Source organism: Apis mellifera, linkage group LG5, assembly GCF_003254395.2.
Source record: "Apis mellifera strain DH4 linkage group LG5, Amel_HAv3.1, whole genome shotgun sequence".
NCBI lineage: Eukaryota > Metazoa > Arthropoda > Insecta > Hymenoptera > Apidae > Apis > Apis mellifera.
This window is the reverse complement of record NC_037642.1, coordinates 6,456,000-6,469,738: the sequence shown is the minus strand read 5'-3', so window position 1 is coordinate 6,469,738 and position 13,739 is coordinate 6,456,000. Positions and strand designations below refer to the sequence as shown.

At 39.9% G+C, this 13,739-nt stretch overlaps 1 protein-coding gene and 1 long non-coding RNA gene across 7 annotated transcripts in view; one reads left to right on the top strand and one right to left on the bottom strand.

Annotated features, from left to right (window-relative positions):
* LOC411079 (protein grainyhead) overlaps positions 1-13,739 on the bottom strand; it is a 133,826-nt gene that overhangs the window by 54,756 nt on the left and 65,331 nt on the right. The window lies entirely within an intron of this gene.
* The window catches only part of LOC113218552, a 67,935-nt gene that overhangs the window by 48,420 nt on the left and 5,776 nt on the right, over positions 1-13,739 (top strand). The window contains exons 2-3 of one of the 2 annotated variants that reach the window (XR_003304721.1): positions 12,173-12,669; positions 13,063-13,173. This is a non-coding gene — a long non-coding RNA (uncharacterized LOC113218552). Of the gene's footprint in view, positions 1-12,172; positions 12,670-12,986; positions 13,174-13,739 lie in introns of both variants that reach the window. The other variant, XR_003304722.1, reaches the window with a different exon arrangement.

Here is a 13,739-nt window from a genome sequence, read left to right as displayed (position 1 = left end):
TCTCGGAACTGGTTCCCTCGAAGCCGATTAGGCCTCCGAAACACGCGTTTATAACGCGTGTGTGTGTATATTCCAAACGTGGCGTGTCATATTGGAGAATGGGAGAGCTGCAAGTGTTCATAATTCAGGATTAAACGGGGGGGAGGAGGGAAGAGAGAATGGTTTTTTAAATTTCGATAAAGGCGAATGCCTCGGATATTTGCATTTCGGAAACGCGGGTATCTTGTTTTTCTTTCTTCTTCTTCTTCTTCTTTCTCGTAAACATTTTTACGAGTATTTTTCTTATTTCCGTTCTTCTTTTCTCTTTGCGCGAAATGAAACGCGTCAACCGTTTGTACAACCTATTTTTTTGTAGAAGTGTATATATGTGTATATATGTATATACACGTACACGCACTTGTCTCACCGAGTTCTTCGAGTATGTGTTTGCGCTTCATTAACGCTATTCATGCGTACGTTTAACACGGGATGGTTACTTCCACTTTGACGATTTTGTACGAAGTCACAAGTGTTGCTTTCTTCTAGGTATCTTTCTATTCCGTCGGTTGTGTTAATATTGTGTACACAAGTAGCACGCCACTGTATCCTCCGTTTAAAAAATTCCAATATTGATCGATAATATCTTTCCATCTTTCGACGATCACTTTCTTGTATTCCATCGTCTCTCTCTCTCCTCATTTTCGTTCGAATTTCGTTGCAAAACGCTGTTAATTATTCTTAATAAAATATCCATTCGATTCTTTGTTTATCCATCGTTCGTTTCTTCTCTACTTTCTTCTCCAAATCGAATCACTCTCGATAACGCAATTAAAACTTCCAATAAAATACTTTGATGCATTCTTTTATTATTTATAAAAAGTTCCTCGATTAATCAGAGAACCCCTTCTCTCGATTCGAAGAATCTCGATGTGCCATCCGCCACGTCGAATCGTTTCTCCTCTCCCGGCGATCCATCACCTCTTCTTCGTCTCTGTTAAATAATTCAATATTGGGTGGATGTGCACGGAGAGAAGAAGAGAGGATCGAAAAAAGGATTGAAATTGATAAAAAATGAGGATGACGATAGGGGGTAGGTGATTCGATGCGTGACATTGCTCGTTTAAGAGGATCGCCGACGCTCCTTTTTCCCATTGTCGGTTAACGCGTTAACAAGAAATGTGTGTGTGTGTGTCTCCTGTTTCGAGAATCTTCGACATTCTTTTCTTCCTTTTTTCGCCTCGTTGTCAGCATCTTGTGCGGAAGTGTACATCGGTGTCGTCGACCGATAAAAGGGCGGCTCTCCTCGAATTTCATTAAGATACAACCGCGAATCGCGTTTTCCTTATCTCCTAGTTCGTGCATGTTTTGGAATTTTTTTAAATTCTCCTTTGTTTGCGATCTTTATAGGCATCTTTATAGTTTCGAATTTTTCAAGCAATTATTTGTTATCCGCAAGAAATATGTTTAAATTCGTGGGAAAGTTTTTTCTTCGCCTCCAATATCTCGTTCGAAAAAGTACAAATTTGAACCTCTTTTCACGATTCCAAATTTTTCAACGAATCATTTTTGTTATCCATACACGCAAGAAACATGTTTAAATTCGTGGGAAAGTTTTTTCTTCGCCTCCAATAACTCGTTCGAAAAATTCCTTTTCCATTCTTCGAACCTCTTTTCCTCTTAGTTTCGAGTTTCTGCCTTTCGTTTTGGAATTTTTTAAATTGTTTTATTTGGGATTTTTTTATTATCCACATACGCAAGAAATAAAAAAGGTTGCAACTAACGAAGGAACGATAATCGATGGGATAAATTGTTTGGGGCGTCGAATCATCGACATCCGCCTAGGGATTAAAGTTGGGGATCGTTACAAAGTACGTAATCGATTTCGCGTCCGATGCCTTATCACTCGAGGCGTTATCTTCCGATCATTTCCTCCACATTCGATGGCGAAAAACTCGAAAAGCGTATCATCGGGAGGGGGATTAGTCGTTGATATACCTTCTTCGCGCGCATCGATAATCACTCTTGATACCCTCTGATAGCGACGTGACAGAACAGGTTTCGTATTAATCTTGAATATTCAGAGAGAGAGGGAAATAAATTAATTTCCAGAGAAGGGAAAAACAGTTAACTCGTTAAGCTACGGTTTCTTTATATTTCCTGCCATTCTTTTTTTTCTTCTTCTTCTCAAAAATAAACATTTCAATAAATCCAAGCATTTCCCTCGTTACGATTTATTATATACGCTTTTTCCTTCAAACTTTCCATCTCCTTCAGATTCAACCCCCTCCTTAGATAATTTCTAAAAAATTATTCCCGGAAATAATAAAGATTCTAAAATAATTCTTATTTCTATCGATTAAATCTCGTACCAGAATTGTAAAAAGAAAAAAAAATCTTTCGAAAGGACCTATCCTTTTCGAACACCTTCCTACGCATCGAGCAACAGATCAATCTCTTCCAAGTGTACCTGCTCGCTTGCAGCTAACGGACGCGATTCTAGCCACTCTAGACCGGAGACCATCTGCATCCGGTGTAACACAGCGAGTCGAACATTGTCTCGAAGCGCAGCATACTCGTTACGAGCCTTCTCTCTCTCTCTCTCTCTTTTTCTCTTCCAACCCACGGAGGAAAAGAGAGAAAGATGGAGAGAGAGAGAGAGAGAGAGAGAGCGAAGCAGAAGTTGAAACACGGCCGGCCGAGGAGGATGGTAAATGGTAAATGGGAAATTGTAAATGGTAGGCCACTAGTGCGCGCCGAACATGAATGAATGGAACCTGCTTCGCCACTTGCATACCCATTATAGGAACTGAGCCAGCCGCTACGTACGTGCATACATACGTACGTACGTACGTACGTGGTGAACGCTGGGCTTCGCGTGTGACCAGTTCACGCACACACGCCCGCGCATTCGCCTGTGTGCGCACCACGGACACGTGTAGACACGCGACCGTCTCGACTCTGCACAATGCGTCGATCTGTTTACCCGTCTGTCGTTCCTCCTCCGTCTTGTTCTCCAAACGAGACACAGAGAGGAGAGTATTGGCCTCGGTTGTAAGCATCTTCTCGAGTCTAAATTCCAGTATTCGAGAGTGGATTTCCATTCGATTCGTAGGCTTATTAGTCGATCCAGTATTCGAGGATGGATTTCGATTCGATTCGTAGGCTTATTAGTCGATCCAGTATTTAAGGATGAATTTCCATTCGTAGGCTTATTAATCGATTATTAATCCAGTATTCGAGGATGGATTTCAATTCGATTCGTAGACTTTTATTAGTCGATCCAGTATTCGAGGATGGATTTCGATTCGATTCGTAAATTTATTAATCGATCTAATATTCGAGGATAGATTTCCATTCGATTCGTAGACTTTTATTAGTCGATCCAGTATTCGAAGATGGATTTCCATTCGATTCGTAAATTTATTAGTCGATCCAGTATTCGAGGATGGATTTCCATTCGATTCGTAGGCTTATTACTTGATCCAGTATTCGAGGATGGATTTCCATTCGATTTATAGGATTATTAGTCGATCCAATATTCGAGGATAGATTTCCATTCGATTCGTAGGCTTATTAATCGATCCAGTATTCGAGGATGGATTTCGATTCATAAGTTTATTAGTCGATCCAGTATTCGAGGATAGATTTCCATTCGATTCGTAGGCTTATTAGTCGATCCAGTATTTAAGGATGGATTTCCATTCGATTTATAGGATTATTAGTCGATCCAGTATTCGAAAATGGATTTCCATTCGATTCGTAGGTTTATTAGTCAATCCAGTATTTGAAGATGGATTTCGATTCGATTCGTAGGCTTATTAGTCGATCCAGTATTTAAGGATGAATTTCCATTCGTAGGCTTATTAATCGATTATTAATCCAGTATTCGAGGATGGATTTCAATTCGATTCGTAGACTTTTATTAGTCGATCCAGTATTCGAGGATGGATTTCCATTCGATTCGTAGATTTTTATTAGTCGATCCAGTATTCGAGGATGGATTTCCATTCGATTTATAGAATTATTAATCGATCCAATATTCGAGGATGGATTTTCATTCGATTCGTAGACTTTTATTAATCGATCCAGTATTCGAGGATGGATTTTGATTCGATTCGTAAATTTATTAATCGATCTAATATTCGAGGATAGATTTCCATTCGATTCGTAGACTTTTATTAGTCGATCCAGTATTCGAGAATGGATTTCCATTCGATTCATAGGCTTATTAGTCGATCCAGTATTCGAGGATGGATTTCCATTCGATTCGTAGGCGTATCGATTTTAGTTATATTCGAAATAGGGCAAAGTCCAGCGATTGGGTCGATTTTTGTTCGGTGAACGAAACATTGGAATAGATTAATAGATTGATTTGATGCACGATCCTTTTTCTATTCCTTTCGAAGAGAAGTTAAGGGATAGATACTATTATAATTCGAAAGAATTTCGAATTCCGTTCATCGATCGCTTTGCAATTATTATCAAGATAATTAGAAAATGGCGGTCAAATTAATAGATTGATTTATTGTACTACCTCCCCTCCCCCTCTTTTCTATTCCTTTCGAGGAGAAGTTAAAAGATAGATACTATTATATTTCATCGAAAGAATTTCGCGTTCCGTTTATCGATTATTCCGCAATTACTATCGGGATAATTAGAAAATGGCGTTCAGATTAATAGATTGATTTGATGTACTACCCCTTCTTTTCTATTCCTTTCGAGGAAAAGTTAAGAGATAGATACTATTATATCTCGTCGAAAGAATTTTCGTTCATCGATCGGTCCGCAATTACTATCGGGATAATTAGAAAATGGCGTTCGTATCGGCACGCGGCGAGGCTCGCATTTACGAAGCAAGTTTCGTTTTTTAATCGGTTAAAGCCGAGCGCGTAGCTTAACAAGTAAGTACGTAGTCACTCGAAGGCAGTAAAATGATCAAATTTTCATCCTCGCTCGGATCGAGCGAATGGATGGTGATCGTTTCGCGTCAGAAAAGTGGCTCGTTACTTACGATCCCGGTGCCGATAATTACTATCCCGTTTAACGCACCGATGAAATTTACTGGCCAATATATTATCGTTTACGCGGCAGGCTTAACGGACCTGGCTTAATGGTTTCATTCGCGCCGCGACGGAAAGCGTCCTTCTCCTCCTCCTCCTCCTTCTTCTTCTCCTCGACTCGTGGAAATCTCTCTCTCTCGTTTTTTCCTTTCTAAATCAAAACTCGTCAACTGTCCCCCCGTTTTCGTGCAATATCGATCGAGCAAGGGAACCTCTTCTCTTTTCCATCATTCATCCACCCGTTTTACGACCGACGAAATTGCCTCGGCTGGCGTTCCTCTTCCATTCCCCCCCTTTTTTACACGCGCGTTAAGAAACGATGCTTCGTCCCTCCTCTTTTTTTTCTCTTCCATTCTGAAGACTCTTCCCTATCTATCTCTATTATCAGGAATTTATTCAACGAAGAGTTAAGAAACACTTCTTTTTCGAAAGATTCTGAAAACTTCTGTTATCGGGAATTTATTAAACACGATTCGATCTAAGATCGGCGGTAATTTTTACAACTACTTACTCTTGTCGCTTGTCAATCACACACGTCGCGGACACGTGACGAAAAATCAGTCTCGCGACTCTTTAACGTGGGAGACGATCGATGGATCGTTTCGACGAGTGGCGATACGGGAGACTGATCGATAGATACTCTCTCTCTAGCAAGGATTCCTTCTCGAGTGGAAAAAGGGATGGCGCGATCGCCAACACGTTTCGCATTCATTACCTAACGCGGCTTTTATATCACCTTTGGGGAAGAAAGTTCAACCGTTGGGCGCAATTTACCGTGGGTAGAGCGGCCTGGTTTATCCTCGGGATAAGCCTCTCTTCCTGGACAGTTCGAGGCTCGTGAGCCGTCTCCAGATCGTCCAGCCGCGAAACTGACCGCTCCATTGCGCAATAGGTCGAGTGAGCGTTTCTTTCACCGAATTATCGAAACGCATGCGCGCGCAAACACGCACGATCCGAGGTTTCGATGCATCCAGGAAGAAGATACCGCGTGATCGTTACGTGATCGTTTGAACAGCTGATCGAATTTATCGATTTCGTCGTTTCGATTAACAACGTTTTCCCTTTTTTTTTAAATCTCGCTTCTGCTTCCCGTTTTTCACTTAAGTTTCGAGCGTAATTAATATATAAAAATATGGAAGTTGGAGCGTGTTTGTATATCGTTGCATTTATCCCAAGTCGGTGGTCAGAGATATTACGCAAATTGGTATTAATTCATCATTTTTCAAATAATGAAAAATTGTTGGAAAATTGCAAATAACTTCGATAGCATTGTCAGTTTAAAGATGACTTAATACGTATTTGCGATATGCAGACACGTTGAGCCAAGCGTTGATTTTTCGCCTCTCCTCGCCTTTAAATGCCAATTAAAGTATCACGTTTCGTGTCATTCGTTGCCTTACACTCTTATACGTACGTATCCACGCAACTAACGTGTATAAACACTTTCTGCAAACTATCATATCTCAGCTGACTCCCGATCAAATAGAATAGAGGAAGCTCCTCTTTCACCTGGCCAGGCAAATTTTTCACCGGTTCGTTGAACACGTTGGCTAACGCGTGTTCTTGCTTCCTTCTCCAGGCAAGGCTTTCCAAGTAACTCACTTGGGGGAAACTCATTGTATCCCTTTATCCGTGTGTGCAAAACCTCTGGCTTGCCCCCGAGGATCGATTAATTCGTTGGTAACGGTGTCACGCGGTGCAGGGGCTTGTCATTTCTCATGCGAATCGCCAGCACCGTTTCGAGCCTCGTAATCTGGACTTTCGATCGCCGCTTTCGAGCCGATGTCAATTAATTCGGCTGTCCGTCGCTAGTGGACAGGATGGCGCAGAATAAGTCTAAATAGGAGAGGCCCAGGGGGACTGATTCAACCGAGCGGTCGCAGAAATTTCCTGGCAGAAAGTTTTATTAACACGGCCCCCTTTATTATCGAATTCTTCCAACGTGATGAATACCTGCTCGCATTATTTTTCGACAACGATATTAATTCTTTAAAATTTAATCAGATTGACTCAATTTTTTCAGAATTGAATTCTAAATTTTTGTTTCTCTCGACCGAGATTAGAATTTTATTGTTAAAATTTATTTATACACGCGTTTCAGAGATGTTTAACTTTTCAGGATTAAATTCCAAATGATGAATACCTGCTCGCTTTATTTTTCGACAACCATATTAATCCTTTAAAATTTAATCAGATTGACTCAACTTTTTTAGAATTGAATTCTAAATTTTTTTTCTGTCAATCGAGATTAAAATTATTTTATTATCGTTAAAATTTATTTATAATACACGTGTTTAACTTTTCAGGATTAAATTTTAAATTTCTTCGTTCGTAATATTGAATTAATATATTATTCACGGTACACAGCAGTGATGATAAATAATCGAAGAAAATGATTTTCACAAAGTAATTCCACTAATTGGTATTTATAAAAAATCTCATCTCTCTTTTTTCTTTCCTTTATGCAATACTAGAGCAACAGTTCTTCTACTCCCTTACACGTATAAATACGGCTGTTAACTCCTATTCACGTATATTCTCCCAACTGTTGGCAATTATACATTATTCCATTCCGGTTATTTCTTCTTGTACTGTAGCGTATTTATGAATTTTAATCTTTTTCTTGGATGACGTATCGATTTTCCACAATTCCCCCCTCCGTTCAACTTTGAAATATCGTTTATCCAACCGATTTCCATATCGTTCCATCCAATGATCAATCAGCAGAATCTTCGTCTCGTATGCTTGTAAGAATCTAATATTAACAAGATAGTAATATTAACATGTAAGTAACTAGAAATGGACGCGTGATAAACGATCATCCTAATTTTGCCTCGTTGGCCGGAAACGATCGAGTAATGTGGCCATTAAGAAAACTCTAATCCCGTCGAATATTTATATAGAAACGATATCGTGTCTCCTTGCGAATCACCAGGATCTCCTCTTCCCTTCCCCTCCTTTCTCAAGTACGTATGATAATCGAGCGAATGATCAAAGTGCGAGTTATCGTTATTTTTCGATAGTAGGAAAGTTAACGAGCACAACGACCTTGGTCTTCTTTCTCGCTCTCGCCGATCGATATCCAAGATAAATTTCTCCTTCTTCTTCGTACAATCATTATACGAAGCGCGTGTCCTAGGCGCGATTAATCAATCGCCGAATGGAACCTGTGGATTCTTGGATCGTAAAAAAATTTACGATCCAACGCTTTTATCGGCCTGGCCAAAACTCGTAATGTATATCGTTTCGATTTATATATAAACGTTGCACGGTTTTAAACGATCGAAGAAAAATCGAGAAATCGGCAGATGGATAGATGGTTGAACCTACTTCTCGTCGGTTGTATCTTTTTCACGCGTGATTTTTATCGATTTCTTTTTCTTTTTGCGAAATAAGAATAATGTTGATATTCGAAAGCAAGAATTTCCAGAAATCTAATATTCCAGAAATGGATTAAAACGTCTCTTTCGATTGGATCTAATCGAAATTTATAGAAAGAGTATGCAAGGCTCGATTTCTTTTTCTTTCTCATTTTCACAAAAATTTACATTCGAGAAACATCCCCCACCCGGTGGCAATAATTATCGTCCGATTGCTCGAAGATTAATGCAACGATCGGAGGAAGCGATATTTTAATAAGTGCGTCATTAGCGGTTCGATCGCGTCTTTGAAATTTGCATCTTCCGTGGATCGCATTAATATTTAAAATCCGCGGTTTTCAATCGTCGTTCCAGCGTTCCACCACCTCGCTGGAAAATTTAAACCGCTGGAATCCGGGAATCCGGCCCCGGATTAATCGATACAATTAAGCGATACGATAAAACGTCCTCCGCGGTCGAGGATTCAGATTCGCGCGGCCGCGGATTTATTCCGGAAATTGGCGTGCAATTTCTTCTCTCGAATATTATTATTATTATTATTATTCTCGATCGAGCGGCGCGATAACAGGACGGGGAGGGAAAATAAGAATTCGTGAAACGGATTCGAGAGAACTTTGCTGATTTACCGCCGTTCTCTCTCCCTCTCTCTTTCTCTTTCTCTCTCTTTCTTTCTGTTTGAAATAATACTACTTAGTTGCGCATGTATCTGATTATATTATAGTGATTAATGACGTCCACCGTGGAAACGATAACGTTTCAATTCAATTTATGATCGGCCATGCGTTTAGCAGCGTCGGTTGTTAATATCTCGCGATACATCGAGTCGCGGCTTGTCGCTGGTTTTTTTTTTCTCTTTTTTTTTTTTTTTAATAAAGTATTAAAGAGATACGTTGTTGGAATTTTTTTTTCGAAAGAGAGAATTTTTTCCCCGATGGAAGTATAGAGAAAGAGAGAGAGAGAGGGATATTGGTTTCGTAATTGGACGAATTCTTTCGTTACAATTTTAATTATCTAATCGTCGACAATTCTTTTTTCTTTTTTCTTTTTTTTTTCGAGCGTCACGTTACACATAATCATCGCGGCATAATTTATTGTAATAATTATAACGTATAAGTAGTATTGTAACAAGTAGATAGGAATAACGACAAGAATAATTATATACATTCGAAAATGTTCAATGCGTTTCTTCAAATCGAAGCTTGATCATCTGCCTGCATATGATATAAATATTAATCAACTCTATTAATATAATAAAATATGCTTTATATAATACGCGTATTATAATATATAATATTGTAGAAGAATCGCGATATATCTGTTATTATACGTCGATAAATCATATCGACGTGTAATTATTAATAATTGCGAGAACCGACGAAGTTTAAAAATCAATTAACTGGTTCGGCGATATTTTTAGAAATGCTGTATCCATATCTTTTTTTCCAATTCAAAATTCCAATCCATCCTAACTATTGTTCCAATTCTAATCAAACGTCACGTTTATCGCGCATATATATATATATATATATATATATATATATATATATATATCCTTTCCATAATTATTCAATATACATTATATAAATACGGAGAAACAACGATCGGAGAATTCGAAGCATAATTCTTCCAAGATCCAAGCGCAAGATTCGTCGAAATTGAAATCGCTCGCGTCGTCCATTTGGACACCTATATCCGCGATAAAATGCTAAAAAAAGTTCGGTCGTAATCCAAGAAAAAGGAAAGACAGAGACAGAGAGATCGTATCGAAGGAACGTACGTATTTCGTGGGAGGGGATCGTTGAGTGAACGCACCGTCCGATAAATCTCGCGTCGCTGGACACGCGAACGAGAGAAGTCGAGCTCGCCTATGCACGCATCGAAATCGCCACGTGGCCGGGCGATAATACCGCGTTCCCTCGGTGAAAACGTGATTTCAGCCGAGCCGGGTTGTTCACGATTCAATTTCGATCCCCAACAGTTTGGAACGAAATATTGGAGCGGCGTGTAAAGTGCTCCGGATTCTGAACGCGCGTTCCTCGCGGTCGGCCGAGGCCTGCTCCGAGGTATCGGAAACCAGTTCGAAGCCAGCCAAGCATTATGATCCCGAATACACATCTGTGGCCCGTTAACTAATCTCCCTATGGCGACCTTCCATTAGCTCGATTCCATGCTCGATACATCATCGTGTTCCTCTCTCTTTCTCCTCGTCGAGAGAGAGGGTGATCGAAGCAGGAGAACGGGGTGGCGTGATTTCTGCGCCGGTATTTTTCCTTTTTCTCTCTCTCTCTCATTTCATTCTCTCGTATTTCGCTCGTCGCGATGATAGTTTTTACCCGTGAATTTGGAATTTTTATTTGGAAGATTGTGAATTGAAAATATCATTGTTGGATTTCTTTGTTTCATTATTGAAAAATTATATATTTAATTTCTTAGTTAGAGAAAGAACTCGTGGTTGGGAGAAATATAAATATTCTAGTTAGAGAAGCACGCGTTTGAATAATTTCGCCGAAGCCGAGTGTTATTTTTATCGGCTCAAATTGTGAAATACCTTTTCGAATATGTTATCCGTATATTATCCGTAATTACGACAATTACGAAGATATAAACGATTACAACATTTGCGAAGGTAAGAAACGGTACAGCGATAACTAAAAACTTATTATTACCTTTGCCGAATAATTGAAAGCATAAATTTCCAAGAGAGCTCGAAAAAAAAAAAGAAAATTTCTACCGCCTTCCCGTTGTTTAAAAAAGTATCAAGAAAATATTGTTCAAAATTTAAAGAAACGATATTAAAATAATATTAGATATTATTATGTATATATAATTTTAAAATGTAATTTTATTCTTTAGAAAACAATTTTCCTATTTCCAAGACTCCAGAATTTTATCCAACCGTGGAATAACAAAACTTGTTTCTCTGTTTGGTAAAAATGCATTGATATTCTTTCGGCTCAGATGCATTTGAATTTAATAGTTTCAGACTCTTCGTTATTTCTACGCGTAATATTCGGTCGAGAAGAAGGCTCGAATCGTGAAATCTTGGAGAGCGGAAGACGGTTCCAGCTTAGCCCGGAGCCAGCTTCCGCCGCTCGACAAATCATTCCTCGTTAACGCCGACTTCCTCTCTCGGCCACGATACGAGCTAAAAAAATATCAATTTGCAGTATATCTGGCGGTTAACGGTTCTCCTCTCCGCCTCGGGTTCCTCTCTCTCTCTCTCTCTTTCTCTTTCTCTCTCTCTCCTCCTCTCGATCCGATTATCGAACGTTCCTCATCTTCGATCCGTGCTCCCTTTCCGCCACGGGAACATCTGATTACGGCGTTATCGAGAAACCTCCTCGCCTCCCTTGTTAACGTTCCACGTCAACTTATCGGCCGGCTAAAATAATTTATTGTCACGATCCACCTCGATCAGCCGTGTCGACCGGCGCCCGTTGCGCCCGTTCAAAGACATTATCCTCGATTATCGCCGATTCGATCGTCGTTTCTCCGTTTCCACGTGGCCACGTCGATCCAATCAATTATCCAGCCGAGACAGTTTCATTGTCGCGAAATTTCTTTTTCTTTCTTTTTTTTTTTTTGAAGATTTCGAAACTAAGAAATCTATAAGATCTGAGAAGATCAATATTTGTAGGTATTATATGGTTTCTTTCATTATTATAAATTATCAAAACTTTATTCAAATATTCGATCTGGATGTCAATCAAATTCTTTCTCTTTTATATATTATATTTTCTATATTTTCGAAAGAAACCGCGAGGAATTCAATTCTCTCCAACCAACCAAACATCTCAATTCGCTTGCTTTCGTGGTGTATCGTCACGAAGCAAGGTGTGGAGCGAAAAGCGTCATTTACCATCGTCACACAAGCCTCTGCACACGAGCCTTTCCCACGAGGCCAGGGCACCGATGTCGCCGATTCCTCGCCGAGGAATCCTCCTTCTCCCTCTACTGCTAAATTGTTCGTCGTTAAAGCCGATTTTTCGAGAACGAAATGAAGAGGGGGCGAGGAAAAGTGGAAAGAAATATGGAAGGAGGAGGAGGAGGAGGAGGAGGGAAAAGAAAAAAAGGAAAAAAGAGAAAGGGATGCGAATTTTTGCCGTCCCCCCTTTCGACTTGGCTAACGGTCCAACAAGTACACAGCCGCGGATTTATCCTTCCAACCTCCCCCCTTCCCTCGGCTATCTTTCCCTTCTTGCTGCGAGGTGATAACCACACGTCCATGTCTTCGGGAATCTTCGTGGCAGGTAAGCCGAGACGAGGATATCCAAAGGTACCACACCGTGCGATTACTCTCTCGTCTTCGTTCGTGAAAGGTGCTTCTTCATCGAGCTGTAGGTAGGGGACGGGGGAGAGGAGGGTGTCGAGATCGGCGAATGGCGTGCAAAGAACGGCCTCACCGTCTGTGTGCGTGTACGTGTCCGTGTTTGTGCGTGCGCGTGGATTAAGACGATAATATTAACGCGATTTTATACGTTCGCGAGGACGTATAAAGTGGCGAAGGGAAAAGAAGGGAAAAAATTGACGGGACGATGAATGTGACACTCGTGATATATTTTTCCAGATCGATGCATTTTTCACGGACAGAAGAGAGAGAGATTTTGTGGAAAGAAGAGTTTTTTGAAGAATCTTTTTTTCAGATAAGCTCGATCGAGGAATTGTTTTTGGATTAGAATGTAGATTGAATTTTATTAGAATCAAGAATGAATTTTTCATCAGACGTAGATTTTTGCTAAGAATTAAACACGAAGGTTTGTATATTTGTATATTTCCTTTTTTAAGAAGGTTGTTCAGAGTTGGGAAAAAATTATTTAATCTCGAAATAGGATAAAATTTGCTCGATCGATTAAATCGACACACGAAAGATGGAATCTCTTGTTTCAATTTCGATTTGCTTCAGTTTCGACGGAGGAGAGTTTTTCGTATGATTTTATACGCCGCGTATATCTCTTCCTTTTTTTCTTGTTCTCGCGTTTTAAAAATAGCCAGACCACGTTTAACACGCCTTAGGCACGACAACGTTGCGCACGACGTATATATCCGTAGGCGTATTGTCCTCCAGTTCTTCTCACCAACGCGGCCACCTCGAGCCAGCTTAATTTCCTCCTTTTATCCTAATGAATACCTAGAGCCAATACCTGTCTGTCGACACCTTTTTCCCTCGCGAAATCAAGCAAATTGGCGGCACATCTATCGCGGAAAACGAAACCAACAAAAAGATGTATTCCATCCTTCTTTTAAAAAAAAAAACGCGATCTTATGCACGAATAATTAACACTTTGTTTATCGATTTACTTTTTTTTTAGATTAAATATAT